The 17,486-nt window shown below is 40.3% G+C and overlaps 1 long non-coding RNA gene across 1 annotated transcript in view; it reads left to right on the forward strand.

Annotated features, from left to right (window-relative positions):
• Positions 1 to 14,435, forward strand: part of LOC149125647 (uncharacterized) — a 36,780-nt gene extending 22,345 nt beyond the window's left edge. The window contains exons 2-4 of the long non-coding RNA XR_016236734.1: positions 7,521 to 7,567; positions 11,039 to 11,192; positions 14,038 to 14,435. This is a non-coding gene — a long non-coding RNA (uncharacterized LOC149125647). The remainder of the gene's footprint in view (positions 1 to 7,520; positions 7,568 to 11,038; positions 11,193 to 14,037) is intronic.
• The last annotated feature ends 3,051 nt before the right edge of the window (positions 14,436 to 17,486 follow it).

The following is a 17,486-nucleotide window of genomic DNA, read 5'->3' on the forward strand; positions in this document are numbered from 1 at the left end:
GGAGCTGAGCCCAAGTTAAGCCAGGAGACAGTAGCTTCTCCCACATAGGTGCAGGGGCCCAAGAACTTGGGCCATCCTCTGCTGCTTTCCCAGGCACATTAGCAGAGAGATGGACTGGAAGTGGAGCAGCTGGGTCTTGAATCAGTGCCCATATGAGATGTCAGCACTGCAGGCCGTGGCTTTAAACCACTATACCACAGCACCAGTCCCCACAAGTTAATCTTGGATCAAACACCTTTTTGATTTGTGAAAAATATTATTGAAAGATTTTAGAATTTGTGAAATTAAATAAATCCTTTGGATAAATAAAATATATTGCCTAATTATATATATATATATTTTTTGACAGGCAGAGTGGACAGTGGGAGAGAGAGACAGAAAGGTCTTCCTTTGCCATTGGTTCACCCTCCAATGGCTGCTGCGGCTGGCGCGCTGCGGCCGGTGCACCGCGCTGATCCAATGGCAGGAGCCAGGTACTTATCTTGGTCTCCCATGGGGTACAGGGCCCAAGTACTTGGGCCATCCTCCACTGCACTCCCTGGCCTCAGCAGAGAGCTGGCCTGGAAGAGGGGCAACTGGGACAGAATCCGACGCCCCGACCGGGACTAGAACCCAGTGTGCCGGTGCCGCAAGGTGGAGGATTAGTTAGTGAGCCGCAGCGCCAGTCTTAATTATATATCTTAAAACTGGGGGCTGACGCTATAGTGCAGCGGGTTAAAACCCTGGCCTGAAGTGCTGGCATCCCATATGGGTGCTGATTCTAATCCTGGCTGCTCCTCTTCCAATCCAGCTCTCTGTTATGGCCTGGGAAAGCAGTGGAAGATGGCCCAAGTCTTTGGGCTGCTGCACCCGCTTGGGAGACCCAGAAGAAGATCCTGGCTCCTGACTTAGGATTCGTGCAGTTGCAGCCGTTGCGGCCACCTGGGAAGTGAACCAGTGGATGGAAGACCTCTCTCTCTGTCTCTACCTCTTTCTGTAACTCTGTCTTTCAAATAAATAAAATAAATCTTTCAAAAAATATTGAACAAACTGTCCTTAATCTTCACATGAAGTAACCATTTTCGCTTGGCTATGACCCCGATGGACATTTAATCAAATATGTTTATGAAGCAGAGGATACCCTTCCCTCGATTACAATTTTTGTTTTAAAAGGTAAAATTGTTGTTTGCAGGTATCCTTAGATCAAATAAAGTTATCAAGATGTAATGGAAAACTCCTTTAAGTTGTCAGCTCATAAGCTGTCAAATTTACTGTCAATCATCCACCCAATTTAGAGTAGAAGGATCTTTATAATTTTCAACATCTTGCTTACGATTTTACTGTGTGTTTTAGAAGATTGATGAAATTGATGAGAGAATTATATGAATGGTAATAGCCTTGTTTTAGCACATGCACACAAATACTTGTATCAAATACAGATTCTTTCTTCCAAAGCTTGTATAATCTGATACAAATTCTGAGTTTCTCAATTTTTTGCTTACCCACTTCTTACTATGCCATTATTGCGTCGTGTATACATATTTTAAAATGCTCAGAATCCTATTTCTTTGTTGTTTAAACTATTCATGGACTGGTTTTTTATGATTTATATATTCATCTATTTGAAATGAAGAGTGACAGAGAAAGAAAGAGAGAAAGAGAAAAAGAGAGAGAGAGATCCCACCTGCCAATTCATTCCCTAAATGGTGGCAAGCCAGGAGCCTGGAACTCTGTCCACTCTCTCCTGGTCTCCCATGTGGGTGGCAGCATCCCAAGTTCTTAGGTCATCTTCTATGCTTTCCCAGGCATAATATCAGGGAGCTGGATTGGGAGCTCAGCATCCGTGACTCGTGGAATGCTGGTGTCAACACTGGCCACCTAGATTCCTACCTTTCTTAGTGTTATATATCCTTAAAATGAATAACCTGTAGGCCAAATTTCTTTCTCTGCCATTCTCAAAATTGAAGATGATAAGAGATTGTCATACAAGATTGACAATATTCCATTAGAAAATGAAGGCATAGTAATGGAAATTTTCAACAATTATTTGATTCTTTAAGTTTAAGGTAACCTGGATTATTTTGAGGGAATGTACTTTTCACTGCTCTTTCTCTCACTGATACTAAATCATAGAGATAAAGAGTTAAAGTGCATGGCCATTTAAATTGTAATCTTGTGGCCATTGCTGTGGTGTAGCAGGTAAAACTACCGCCTGCAGTGCCGGCAACCCATATGGGCAGCAGTTCAAGGCCTGGCTGCTTCGTTTCTGATCCAGCTCTCTGCTATGGCCTGGGAAGGCAGTAGAAGATGGCCCAAGTCTTTGGACCCCTGCACCAGTGTGGGAGACCCTGAAGAGGCTCCTAGCTCTTGGCTTTGGATCTGCTCAGCTCTGGCCATTGCAGACATCTGTGGAATGAACCAGTGGATGGAAGACCACCTCCCCCCAGCTTGTCTGTAGCTCTGACTTTCAAATCAATCAATCAATCAATCAATCAATCAATCTTGGGGCTGGCACTGTGGCACAGCATGTAAAGCTGCTGCCTGCAGTGCCAGCATCCCATATGGTTGCTGGTTCAGGTCCCATCTGCTCCACTTCCAATCCAGCTCTCTACTATGGCCTAGGAAAGTAGTAGAAGATGGCCCAAATCCTCGGGTCCCTGCATCTGCGTGGGGGACCTGGAGAAAGCTCCTGGCTCCTGGCTTTGAATGGGCACAGCTCCAGCCGTTGCAGCCAATTACGGTGTGAACCAGCGATGGAAGACCTCTCTCTCTCTCTCTGCCTCTCCTCCCTGTGTAACGCCAACTTTCAAATAAATAAATAAATATTTAAAAAAAAGCAAATTTTAATTTTACTAAAACAAAGAAATAGAAGAGCTTTTGGAAGGTATTAAGAGTGCTATATATTTTTTAAATATTTATTTATTTGAAAGTCAGTTACACAGAGAGAGAAAAAGAGGCAGAGGGGGGAGGTTAAATCCAATGGTTCATCCCCCAGTTGGCTGCAATGGCTGGAGCTGAGCCGATCTGAAGTCAGGAGACAGGAGCTTCTTTTGTATCTTCCACTCGAGTGCAGGGACCAAGGACTTGGGCCATCTTCTACTGCTTTCCCAGGCCCTAGCAGAGAGCTGGATCAGAAGTGGAGCAGCCGGGTCTCAAACTAGCACCCATATGGGATGCTGGTACTGCAGGTGGCGGCTTTACCCGCTACCCCATAGCTCCAGCCCCAAGAGTGCTATATTTTAATATATGTGTATGACAGGTGCTATTTAGCATGACTACCTCAGTTAAGTTAGGATTAAACTTCTACTTCTTAAGTCTTTGCAGGTGAACTCAAAAAACAAGTCTGACTATTCTTGTAAGCCAATCAGAGACCTTAAGTACCTCTTCAAAACAAAAAGGCTAAGTAAAGCTTTTACTTACTTCACTTCAAGCCTGTTTACCTTAAGGCAGACATGCTGTACCTGCCTCTCTTGATTCTCTCTGGGAATTGTTATTGATAATAAAACCCCTAACGGGTTCTTCTATTATAACTCTCTATGCTCAGCTAAATGGATTTATAATCTACATAAGGGTAGCCAATCACCACCTACTATCTGGGAGTCTTTAAGATATGTTCTTTCCATCTTATGGGGCACTCTATTCTCAATTGTTTTTGTTCCAGTTTTGCTTTTGCTAATTAACAAACTTATATGTTTCAGAACTCGACTTCTGGTAATTACTGACCATGCAGGGGACAGACATTGATGGTGACTGAGACTGCTCCAGCTCACAGCGCAAATTTATTAGATAAGATAAACAGAGACTTCCAGACCCAGGACAGGCAGGGCCTACACTATGCCCCTCAAATCTACACCCTTCAACAATCCCTCAAGATTAAGGGAATGGAGTCTGAGGGGGGAATGTTGTAGGCAGGCATATAGGCTAAAATTGATTAGGTTTGTGACCTGGAAGACCACGCCTTTACCATGCCCCTGTGTGACCTCATGCCCCTACTTGGCCACACCTGTGTGCCCACTGGCCAATCAGGCTAATTAACCACTCCCTTTTGGAAGTAGATTAAAGGCCTGGGACATGGTGCGCCCAGCCCATTTTTTTTTTTTTTCTGGCCTGTTTCCCTTTTGTCCTAGACCCCGTTGCTGCCCCTGCACCTTTGGGGCATGTGGTCTTCGAGTCTCCCTCTCCATGCTCCCTAGCCTACATGGTCCTCCACATGGCTGGCTCCTGGTACTTGGTATGAATCCAGATTTCCCCTTCTCTTAGATAAGGCCCTCACTCTCCTATGCATTTCTCTTACTGAATAAAGCTTAAAAACTTAAAAAAAACATGTGTATGAGAAAAAATATTGACAAATAAAATGTTAATTATGAAACTTGGTTGTAATAGATACAAGTTAATTACTATGACATGAACTGGATAGCAGCAGGAGGTGGGATAATTGATGTCAGATGAATGTGGAAACTCCCTAGGATGAGCCCAATCCCAGATGAAGTGATTGGAAAAATATAAAAGCTGTTGTGATGCATGTACTGGTCCCCTGATGAAAGCCGATTAATTTCAAAAGTTGACGTTAGTCAGTTGGGGGAGACGGGCAGGAATCTATAAAGATCCTTTTAAAAAGTTTGAATGGAAGCAGGCTATTTTCTATTCCTAACGTATGAAGAATGTCATTTGCTAGAGTGGATATTTTGCCACTATTCATTAAAGGGTCCATTGAGTGTTGCATCCTCTACCTTCCTCCTCCTATAATTGTTTCATATCCCATGATAGAAAGTGTAATTTGTTCTTTTGTTTTTTTATTGTCTTCTCTTCCTATGAAAGTAGTTCCACATGCGTTTTAGGTTCTTTTGTTTCATTACATGCCAAATTAGCAGCACTTCCACTAGCCTGGTTTTGTTATTTCATTAATTCTAGGAACAGCAGTGAGTAGCAGAATGGGGCACCAAAGTACAGGGGAAAGCCAAATCTGCCTCCTGCTTTTATTTCAACATTGAAGCCATTAGTTGTGGAAGGAAAATCTCCACTGAATTGAAAATGGAACATTTTAGCTCTTTATTTATCCAGTCCTGTTTACAAAGTCTTTATTGATTGACTGTCACAGTTTTTATTCCTATGTTCATAGTTCCAACAGACAAATGGGCATAGGTTATGTATGTAACACACTCTCCAACAATTATTTTTATACTTAGAATTAAGGGATCCAAGTGGATCGAAGAATTGATGTCCTACATTTCTGATCTTCTGATTTAATGCAAAATGCCCCACTAACTTTCATATTGTTTCATGTGGGCATATTTCAGCTTATTCAATCTGCGTTTGATAATAGTCCATGCAGAATGTCAAAGGGAGTTCACCTAGTAATCAGAATTGAAGAAGACATGTCTCCATTAGAATGTCTTTCCTATCAAAAAGGAAAATCAGCATCCAAAAAAGATGTTCAGCATGATCCCTGTTCATTCAGAACCTCTCCTGTGTTTATCCTCAGTGCCTTTGTGTCTCTCACATTCCAATACGCCAATGAACTTCTGAGCATGGCTTTGATTTCCACACTATTCCACCCTGTAGAGAACTGAATGCCACTCCTTAGAGTTATTGTCTGGAAACAGCTTATTGAACCTTGTTGACTCTTCAAGTTTTTCATTGTTCTCTCTTTTGCTCTGATCTCCAGCCCTATTGGAATTTCAAGAAGCAGTCCTGCATTGTGTGGGTTAATTTTTTAAAATGGTGTTTAATTGTAATAGATAATAATAAAAGGCAATTTGGTGCTAACAAGTAGTTTTTGTTCTACACAGATATTATAGCAGGAGTTTGTTATAAAGGGCTTAGTCTTGACCTTCTGCAAATTATTTCACTGTGACCCTAGTCTCTTCTAAATGATAAACATACATGTTTATTCACATCTATACATAATTGAATTATTTTGTATTTATACTCATGTCCCTGCAGGTCCAGAAAGATTCCATGATATTCTTTTATCCATAACTGGTGACCATGTACTTTATGACCTTCCTTGCTTCACATTTTCACCTCTTTCTTAGGAAAAAAAGAGATCTTTTGTTGAAAGCTGCTCCTGTTCTAAGAGTTCGCTCCCTTCACCTGGGAACTCCCCATTAAAAAGGTCTTTACAATGCCTACAGGCTGCCAATTAGTCTCATACCATAACTGTGGCTGCCTTTTTAGAGAGACTTTTTTGTGTGTTATCTATTGTGTTAACTCGTGTGTTAATGTTATAGGGATTTGACCCATAAATTTCTAAAACCTCACTGCAGAAAAAGCAATACATCATAATGTTATAAGATAAATATATTTAAGTGAGATATGGTTTATTTCAACTGATAAAAAAATACCTTTCTTATCCAATTTTCTCAGTCCATAAAATGTCTCTCATAAGTAAGCATTCCAGAAAAAAAGGCACTATTTACATTCCCATTTCCAATATATAAATTTTGATTAAAATCCTCTTAAATGTACAGTTTAGTTATATGTTATAGCAAGCAAAATATAGACGGTATGACTTAGTATTTTCCTAGTGACTTCAGGTCTTTGTTACAAAAATCAATTGTTTGGTTCTGTATTGTCCTTGGGGCTTCTGACCTGTGGGATTTTACATTAAATACCCACACACAGTTGAAGTTCTATTGTTCGTCTATGTTAATTGTTCTTTTCTGTTGGCTATCAGTTCACATTTTGTTAACATCATCACAATTTTAAAAAGAGCAAAGATGTCTTGGAAAATTAACTCGAAGGACTATTCTGGAAATCACAATTTGAAAAACCTCTTAGTCCTTTATATTATTTCACTTATTGTTTCAGCTTTTTCTGTTTATTTTGTCCAGGTTCTTCTACCTTTGTCCTATTCAGAGGGACACAGTATGGGGAAAGGAACAGAAAAAAATGTTACTGCACTTGAACCGTGTTAACAGACACAACTAGCATCTCCATGTGGGGCCAAAGTGGTTAGCTCACAGCTGTGGTTCCAGACTTCTCTGGCAAAGGAAGGAAAATGTGAGGGTGGATGTCTTCCTAGAATCTGCTTGAGAGAGCTACCCCCATTACAATGGTCTTTCCCTATAAAAGTCGGGGCCCTTGAGGAGACACGCTGTTTTGTCACAAGCTCTTAGATATTTGTGGGCTGACTTGACTGACTGGCTACTCTGTGGCAGAATTAAAGAAATAAAGTAATTAATGAGAAGAAAGGCAGATTGGCAGGCATTTCTAGGGTAAAATGAGACATTAGTTCCTGATTTCCTACACCAGCTACTAAAAGAGTCCTAAGAATGATTTGCAACAGACATGCTTTCCATATTTCAGTCGAAAAGCAAGAACATCAAGGTCACTTTCTTCATTTGAACGGGTAAAAAACTATATAAAATATGGATAAACTGTCAATCAAAGTTGGTTTTCCCATATATGCGATGGTAATGTAAGCCATATTGCTCTGTTTTTCTTAAAATTATTTTTAAACACAACTAGATCTTGTATGTTGGCAGCAGTTTTTCTAATTCTTTTTTTTTATTTTTTTTTATTTTTTTCCTTTAACAAAGACAGCGCCTTCAAACTCTTTTCATAGCAACGCTGGAAATCCTGCCAGGTAAAAAAAAAATGTTATTGAAAACCTTTCTCCCCTTATAGGCCCGTTTTGACAGGAAATCTTTGAGAGGCAGCAGCAATGAAGTGCCCAGAGATTTCATCTGTCTTCTTTTGCTTCAGGAAATGCTGAGCACAAGGCTCCCTATTAGGCAAATAGAAGGAGTACCAAATCCCCTTAACAATCATCTTTGGCTGGCTCCTGGGTTGACAGCTCACTGTGTCCTAGACTGTCAGGCCCTGGAACTGAAGATTATATAACTGGGACCAGTGTAAAAGTTTCTGACAGTACTTCACAGAAAATAATCTATTGTCTCTGTTTGCAGGTTATCTGGCACTATAAATTTTGCAGGGGTAATCAGAATAAAATCTTACAGTATCAGGAAGGCATTAATTTGCAGAACTTTTGCTTTATTTTCTCCGTGCTTTTGACATAAGTTTCCTGTCTGGGTGTTTTCCCCCTGTCATTCTGTGTGATCGGTTAAATTTCAGCAATCATTAGCAGCTATATTACAATATGCAATAGGATGACAGTGTTTTGTTTTATTTCGTTTTTCGACAGATGCCAAATCTAAATTTCAAATAACCTTTTCAAAAATCAAAATGCCAGCTTGTAGCAATATTACACATGTCAAACCAGACAAACTTTAACAAATAATTAGGATTAGGTTAAGTGGGTAATGTTCACAGTGGAAATTTTAAAATATTTTTAATAATTTTAGGCAGATATACATCAGTTGGTTTAGATTAATTTTTGAACTTTCTGTAATTTCAGATTTAACAGCTACATTGTGGATACTTTGCAAAATTAACAAAATTTCTGAATTTCAAAGAACCAATCAATTTGTGAAAGTTTAACCAAAATTCGATAGAAAGTGGGATGTGTATATCATATGCGCTATATGACTTGATGTTACAGATCTACATATTGATTGAATAACAGCTCATGTCTCATGAAATAAGAGCAAGGAGTCATTCCCCAATGAAAATTAGATGGTAGTGATTTTTAAACTTCATATAAGTCACATAGTATAAGTTTATATTTTGGTGATTAACTTTCAAAATCAATTACCAGAATGATAGATACAAAGGAATTAAGATCTCCAGGACTCAGAAGGAAAGAAGTACCAAGAGCATCCTAAATGGTTTCTCAGACGCTAGCCTTGTCTGAAAATCCAGCCACCAGACAGCAGTCCCTAAGTGACACTCTTAAAAAATAAAGTGTAGTGGGTCACTCTATGCAGAACGCTTTAACAGTTTCAGACCCATAAAGAAGCAGGGTTTTTGATTGTCTGAGACAACCAGAGCCACCACTCTTATTTTAGGAGTGGGCCTGTGATGTGTAAACTGTTTGCCCTGTGAAACAACGAGGAGAGTTTGCTGAGGGAAGTGCCCCCTGAGCAGCTGACTTTCTGCTCTTCTTAGTGTGCCTGACTGATTACTATCTTGATTTGCAAAATGGCTCAAGAGTTAGAGCCAGGGGATCATTCTACAATGCAGGATAATAAACATTAAATGTTCTTCTTAATAGTTCCACTCACACTTTAAAACCGTAGTTTTGATATGGTTTGACTACTATCAATAAAAAGTTCAAAATTATTTATAGAAAGTCTGAATGATATAGAAATATCAACTATAATTAAGGTTACTCAGTGCCCTTTAACCAACAGAAGAAAATAAGATTATACTTTCTTCACCATAATTAAAATGTACTAGAAGTGAACTTCCTGTTCAGGAAGATTAATATAGCCTGGGAATAGTTTCATTTTGTTTCTGCATGTCTCTGTTGATGGTTTTAATATAGAAAAATTTAAAAGATACTGTCCCATCATAACAAATAAAAGGGACCTTCAAAAAATTCACAGAAAATGCATATAGGGAAAAAACTACATTGATGTGAAAATTTTCTGTACCATATATTTATTATTTATTAATAAGGTGTAAGTTTCTTTTACTTATCTGTCGCTCCCCCTCTTCATGGAGGAACGACACAGGACCCTGCGCTGTTCTTTCGTCTGTTCAGCCCTCCCCGGGTTTGCTGCTGGTTCTTCCCGGGTTGGCTACTGTCCCTTCCACCTCCGTGGAAGGGCGGTTCCCCCTGGCCACATTCCCCACTTCCGCAGGGGAGCGGCACACCGCCAGCCGGCTCTCTCGGGGGCTGCACAGGTGTTCCCCTTAGATGTTCCCCTTAGATGTTCCTGGTGCATGCCGTCTCTCTCCTCCTTTATAATCCTCCTCTGCCAATCCCAACTCGGCTGCCCACATGCTGAGTACGCTGCTCTCCTCCAATCAGGAGCAGGTCCTGCTGTTTATTGGTTGAACTGGAGGCAGCTGGGTAGAAGCTGTTTTCTCCTCTCCCAGCGCCATATTATGGGAGAGCAGATGCATAGAATAAGTCTTAATTCGAGTAACTTAGTCTAGTCCGGGTTGCTCCCCACACTTATCTTTTTTTACTTTTACTTACTTAACCTTTGTTAGAAACACAGAGATACAGAAGGTATAGCAGACAGAAGACTGCTAATTCACTCCCCAAATTGCTGTGACAACCAGGGCTGGCTCAGGCTAAAGACAAGAGCCCAAGATTCAGTTTGGGTCTCCCATGTGGGTGGCAGGGACCCGATTATTTGAACCATTGCTGTTGCCTCTCAGGGTGTGCATTAGCAGGAAGTTGAGCTGGGAATGGAGCTGAGACTTGCATTTAGTCACACTGGTATGGCACATGGGCATCCCAAGCAGCATCTTAACCAATGTGCCAAGCACTCACCCCTAATTTATCTTTCAATTCTCCATGACTGTTTGATATACCTTCACAGCACATGAAGGCAGGTGGTAGCGCATTGGGACTTTCATTGTGTTAGAGGAAGGGGGGGGGCTGATGGGCGCTAAATGGCTGCTGAAGCAGTGAGAAGCAGCAGGAGCTTGGTGTACACATAGAAGCCACAGTGGAGTGCAGACCCGCGCCCAGCAGGACCCAGAAACACAAACAGTTGCTCTCTAGGAGAGACAATACGAGTGGCAGTTGGGCCTGCAGTGGGAGTATTAAGGGCAGTTTGGAATAAATGAATCCTTTACTTTCTCCCCACAGGGGCTCCCCTGCCCTGCCTCTCTGTATTAGTGGGCTTTTCATTACTTTACTGAAGTACCTGACAGAGGAGCAGCTTAGGAGGGAAGAAAGCTTATTTCAGCTTATAGTTGAGGGCTTTCCAGTCCAAGATCCGGCGGCCCCACTAGTGTGGCATCTGGCAAAGGCTGGCAGTGGAAAAGCACGCGTGGAAGAAGCATCATAATGCCGGCTAGGAAGCACACCAACCCTCATGTCCTTCCAATACCTGCTGGAAGCAGCTCACTTGCCCCCTGCTACGTAAAGAATTCCCCAGTCCCTAGTATTTCTGTCTCATGACCCTGTGTCGTTCATTCATAGCACTTGTCTGCATTGCATGTTTCTTTGTCCCTGACTTGCTTGCTCTCTCTCTAGGCCCCACCGGAGCTGTGCACTGGAAGAGGGCCAAAAGCTACTCTGGCATGTTTATTCTTGTGTCCCCAGCACCTCTAATTGTGCCTGCCAGTTACTAGGTGCACAAAATAAATACTTACTCAACAATAGGTGAATGTGCAAATTCAGTTAAAAAGTAAGTGTGGATTTCCAAACTGCAAGCTTATGTTTATTAATAAATAACAACAAATAGGGAACTTTCTGTTGATTGAATTGACTTGCAATGTGGTGAGTGCCTATTGGCATCATTCACTTTCTGTTCTCTCCTGAGAACTGCATTTCCCAAAAGCCCTTGCCAGCAGTATTCCAAGGTTGGTTCCTCAACTGAGATTCCTAACAAGAGCCTTGGAAGTGGATTCCAAATACTGTTACTTCTTCTCTGCTTGCACTTGACGGATCTGAGAATCTTTACCACGTGGAGTTTTGCAACTGTATGTTAAGATTGGAATCACCTGCCATATTTCTGTATCAGTACTGGCAACTTCATGAAACTCCTCTAGCTTCCCAGATCTCTGAATGCCAGGTGCAAATTGAGAATGATCAGCAACTTCGCCTCACTTGTCACTCGTCATCGTTTTAGTCCTATTTAGTTAAAATTTCTATTCTTTAATAGTTTCAGACTTCCACAGATTTTCAAAAATAATAAGGCAGATTCCTACACCCTCTCTTCCTAGAAATCTCGTTCTCAGCTTACCAATATCACCACTTATATCAAGAGAGTTACGCAGTGTATCTGGTTGTTCTAGTCTTTTTCAATCTGGAATACGGTCTCAGTCTTTTCATTTCCATGACCTCCATGTTTTTGAAGATTATAGGGTAACAATGTTGTTGCTGTTCCCCAACTGTGTGAGTCTGATGTTTCATCATGATTAGACCCGAGCAATGAATTTTAGGTGGGAATAACAAAGAAGCAAAGCGGTTCTTCCCATTACACCTGATCTTGTCACACACAATGTTAATTTGTCCCATTATTGGAGCTTTAAATTTTGATCACTAGATTAAGCTTATGAACACCATGACTCTGCTCTGTAAAGCTTTTTTTTTTTTACTTTGTAAATAATAAATGTTTTCTGTGGAATACTTGATATTAGATTAATATCCCTTTGCTCATTCCACTTTCACTCAAGTTTGTCTTCATTAATATCACCTGTCTGAATTAGTATTATAATGACTTTAAAATGGTGATTTTTTTTGAGTCAATAAATCATTCCTCCCACATTTATTGGTTGGCATTATATGAATAACAGCTTTTTCTTCTACCTATTTACTTATATGGATTCATGGATTTCTATGTTATTCCATGGATTAATATATGCTATTACCAATATTTATTTTTGGCTTAAATTTCCTAGATTCAACTAGTGAGAGAATCTTCAGGCAGATTTTTTTTTCGTTTCTTTTTTTTTTTTTTTGACGATTTATTTATTTGAAAGGCAGAGTGAAGAGAGAGAGAGAGAGAGAGATCTTCTATCTTGTGATTCACTAATAACTGCAAATAACTACAACAGCCTGGACTGGGCCAGGCCAAAACCAGGAACCAGGGATCCCATTCTGGCTCCCCACAATGGTGGCAGGGGCCCAGGTACTTGGAATATCATCTATTGCCTTCCCAAGTACACTATCAGGAAGCCAAATCGAAAGTGGAATAGCTGGGACTCAAACTGGTGCTTTGGAATGGGATACTGCAGCTTAACCCACAGTATCCCAACACTGGCCCCCAACAAGTTCCTTTTCTCCCTTTGATTTGTCCTCAAAACTCTTTCACTCTTTAAGTATTGTGTTACCTGTTTACATATCTTACTGCTTCCAGACACACATTGTATTTTTCCAAATCCTGACTTGAAAGCTGCCATTTCTCTAGAGCCCTGACTCAATGCAGTGAAGAGTTATAGTGGAAACCAATATCTGGGTGCTGGGAGAGTTTGCTGCCTCTGGGAGTGTGTTGTTACACCCAGCAACTCTTGTTGACAGAGCTGTAAGAGTGTGTGTGTATGAATTAGCATATGCACACACGGTTGAACACCGTTATGTCCAGATTTCTATATATTTTGAAGACTGATCAATCCACCAAACCAAGAGTTCACATCAACAACTCCAGTTGCACTCTAACACCACAGGGTTTACTTCAGCTTTCCTTTTTTTCTGTATTTGTACCTTTCTTCTCCAGGGAAAAAATTGTCCTCATTACTAGCGATTCATTTACATGTCAGCTTCTCATAGGCAATGGTGTCTGGGACATCTGTGACATTTTGTTCCAATATGTCATCCTTACATAAACCTTGGGTGAACTGTCACTATAGATTGCCACCAGACTACCCTTACTCTCTACTCCTAAACATCTTCCTATAGGTAAATATTACTGCTCTTCTCATCTTTTAGAAGAGGGAAGAAGGAAATCAGACAGGCTCTCTGGCATGTTTGTAACCCTAATCCCCTATATTAACTCCCTTCTGATTGACATCCATACAGCAATTTTTGATTTTTTTTAGCCAGCAACCAATCTTTATATTTTGGTATACAAATATCAATGCATATCAATGCAAAGAAAACTTATAGTGCATTTTAATTTTATATACCATACAAGTAAAATTTATGTGAAAATCAGAATGAGGAAAAATGCCTTAAAAGAGGGAAAGACTGAAATTTTAATCTGAACATTTTTGAAATTTTAAATTTGCAACATCTAGGTAACTGAGTATGCCTTTTGCCTTTTGCTACTGCTAAATTACCAGATGCTCAAAACACTTTTCTATATATGAAGAACTATTTTTCATTTACAGTACTTAATTGATGCTAAAGGTTTTGTCATGTCAAACTGATTCAAGGTCAGAGTTATATAAAATATGTCAGACTATTTTAACTGTTAAAGATATATCACAAACGTCAAGTGCTAGTAAATAACAAGTGACAAATCTTAGATTAATATTTTACTGAGTAACTTTTTCCTTTGAAAGCATGCTGAGTTTTATTTTCATTTTCAGGGAATAGTATATAGAATAAAAATTTCTGCAAGAAGAGGAAAGTGACTACATGAAAGAACATATTACCTGCACGTCAGAACAGAATTTAACTAGCTTGGGGCACCTGCTACTCTGTGTGTGAAAGAAAGCCCTTCCCCAGTCCTGCACTTACAGCCTTCTATCTGTTCATCTTGTGCCACATGACAGGTGAAAAATGTAACCCAAGAAAAAACAAACTTCTGCTTTGAAATATTTCTGCTAAGTGAAACTCGTTCATCTGAAATATTTGCTACCAAGGAAAGTGCTCCTGGCAGTGTCTCCTATCTTTCTCTCATGGTTTTGAAATATTTGGGATTTTAAAATGTTGAAATTAGAAGAAAAGTTATGCACCAAGTTGATACAATCATTTGCTTAGAAAAAGAAAATATAACAATGAATTTGTGTCAGAAAATGAACACTAGTTTTCTCAATTCTAGTATGTGTTTGAATTAAATTAAAAATGAAAAAAAATTCTTGACTTATGTATACTTCAAATCGACTGTTAGTTCACCTGTTAGCTAAATCCCACTATAAGGCCAAAGTAAAATTAAAAAAAAAAAGAAAAAAAAAAAGAGTCAGGCTCAATTTTCAGCTGGTATTATTCCAAGGGTTTAGGAGCTGTAGAAAGAAAATAAATAGGCTGGCAGAAATAGAAATTCTTTAATTGGGTTCAGTAAACATTCATTGGTAGAGTCCTGTACTCCAGGTACGTTGCTAGGTATTAAGAGAGCTATGAAATGAATCTAATGTAGCACAGCCTGGTGCCACAAAATATTTTCAGCCAATTATTAGAGAACTGAGACCAGGGAGCCTACTGAAATCTGCATAACACAAACTAGCATCTTTTTTAAGTGCTAGACCATTTCTTCTTAGTGATGGGGAAAGTTGTATTTCTTCTCTCATTATACCCCTACCTTGGAACTTATATTGGCACTTTAATGCATTGTCTATGTATGGTCACCAGGGAGCAATTTCAGAACACAAAGCAGGACTTAAAACATTGGAGACTTAGGAAATTTGCTAGGTCTGGATGTCCCCCAGATCTCCTGTTGTAACTTGATCCCCATTGGATGGTATTAAGAGGAGGAGACTTTTGGGAAGTGATAAAGCCATGAGGGCTCCTCCATCATGAATGAATTAATCCCCTTACAGAAGAGGTTTCAGAGAAAGTTTGTCTCTGCTGCTCTTGCAGTCTTCTGCCATGTGACAGAACATTTTCGTTGCCCTCGGGGGACGCAGCTACCAGGCATCATCTTGGAAGCTGAGACTGGACTCTCACTGGACACCAAACCTGCTGCTCCTTGATCATGGATTGCTCAGCTGCCAGAGCTGCCACAAACGATGTCTGCTGTCTGTAGATCACCTAGTCAGTAGTATTGTGTTACAGTAGCAGAAACGGACTAAGACAATGATCTAAAAAGGCAAGGAATAACACGCCACAGCAACTTCCCAAACCCTGCTCAAAGCTGTTGGAGGGCGGGCGCCGCGGCTCACTAGGCTAATCCTCCACCTGCGGTGCCGGCACCCCAGGTGCTAGTCCCGGTCGGGGCGCTGGATTCTGTCCCGGTTGCCCCTCTTCCAGGCCAGCTCTCTGCTCTGGCCTGGGAGTGCAGTGGAGGATGGCCCAAGTGCTTGGGCCCTGCACCCCATGGGAGACCAGGAGAAGTACCTGGCTCCTGGCTTCGGATCAGCGCGATGCGCTGGCCGCAGCAGCCATTGGGGGGTGAACCAATGGCAAAGGAAGACCTTTCTCTCTGTCTCTGTCTCTCACTGTCCACTCTTCCTGTCAAAAAAATTAAAAATAAATAAAATATACTTGGTGTTGGAAAGGAAAGGAAAAAAGAAAAAAAAAAGGAATGTTTTCCAAGGTCAGGGAGTTTGAGAAAGGCTGGGCTAATTAAATTTGAGTCTGCCTCTTTCCTGCAGATCTTCTCATATATACACAATCTCTAAGGGGACTATCCTACCCTGAGATTGGATCTGGGGGAGTCTATGCTACTGAAAACGGGCAGAAATGGCAAGGGAAAGTCACAATTCATTGTGCTGCTTTGATTTTCTGTACTCTTTTAAAACATCTAACTCACATATTTCTTGTAGCATAGCCAGTATCATTCCTTGTTTTCTGTTGCCACATTTAAACACTGGAAACAAATGCATCAAAATGCTTGGTATCTTTTTATCCCTTACAGATGTCCTTGCTCTCTGGTAAAGAAACCACTGGAATGTTGCCATTTTAATTAGGCTTAGCTACAAAAAAAGCCTTAATCTGCCATTGAGATGTACATTTGCTCATTTTATTAAAGCTTAGGGGAGAGGGAAAGTTGGTTTTCCATTTATAGAAATTATGTAATATTACAGATAAACTTATTCCAAAATAGTTTTACAACTTAGAGTGAATTTCAAATATAATTGATGACTTTGAAATTCTTGCCAAAATAAAGAGCACTTTTATTTCATGTTATTTTTAATAACCAGAAATTTCTCCCTACCATTATTAAAGTGATTATTTCTTGGAACTGTGTCAGGTAGTATAATTTTTCATGTTAAGAAGAATCTCCCAGTCATATACCAAATACTTTTATTAGAATAAATATCACCATCCCTTAACTAAGGAGAAATCAAATTAAGAAAACAGCTTTGTAAAAGTGCTATATAATAATATACTTCTAATTTTTATTTTAACAAAATGCAAATACTTTAAAAATTATCTAATCTTTTCCTTTTTAAAAAGATTTATTTATTTTTATTTGTAAGTCAGTTACAGAAAAAGGGGGAGAGAGAGAGAGAGAGAGAGAGATATTTCATCCACTGATTCACCCTCTGAATGGATGCCAGGGATCCAGGAACCTAGAACTCCAACTGGGTCTCCCATGTGGGCGGTGGGGATCCAAGCACTTGGACCATTTTCTGCTGCTTTCCCAGATGCATTCATAGGGAGCTAGATCAGAAGTGGAGCAGCTGGGGCTCAAACTGGCACTCCTATAGGATGCTGGCCAACACAGACCATGGCTTAACCCAATGCAGCACAATGCTGACCCCTATACCTTACCTTTTCCTACTACGATTTCTTTACTTTTAGTTGAAAGGCAGAGTGACAGAATAGAAATGACAATGAGAGAAAGAGCGAGCAAGTGAGTGATCAAGAGATATTCCTTCTAATGCTTTACTCCCCAAATGTCCACAATAGCCAGGGCTGGGCCAAGCCAAAGCCAGGAGTCTGGAACTTAATCTGGGTTTCCTAAGTGTATAGCAGGGACCCAAATATTTGACCCATCACCTGTTACCTCTCAGGGCACTACCAGTACAAAGCTGGATAAGAAGTGGAGGGAGAACTCAATTTGAGGCCTTCTACTCTGGGATACTGGCATCCCCATAGGCGGCTCAACCCCTTGTGCCACAGTACCTAGCATGGTTTCTTGAAAATAAATTTT

The sequence above is a fragment of the Oryctolagus cuniculus genome, chromosome 7 (genome assembly GCF_051225735.1).
Source record: "Oryctolagus cuniculus isolate XC-2025 breed Fujian yellow rabbit chromosome 7, ASM5122573v1, whole genome shotgun sequence".
Lineage (NCBI taxonomy): Eukaryota > Metazoa > Chordata > Mammalia > Lagomorpha > Leporidae > Oryctolagus > Oryctolagus cuniculus.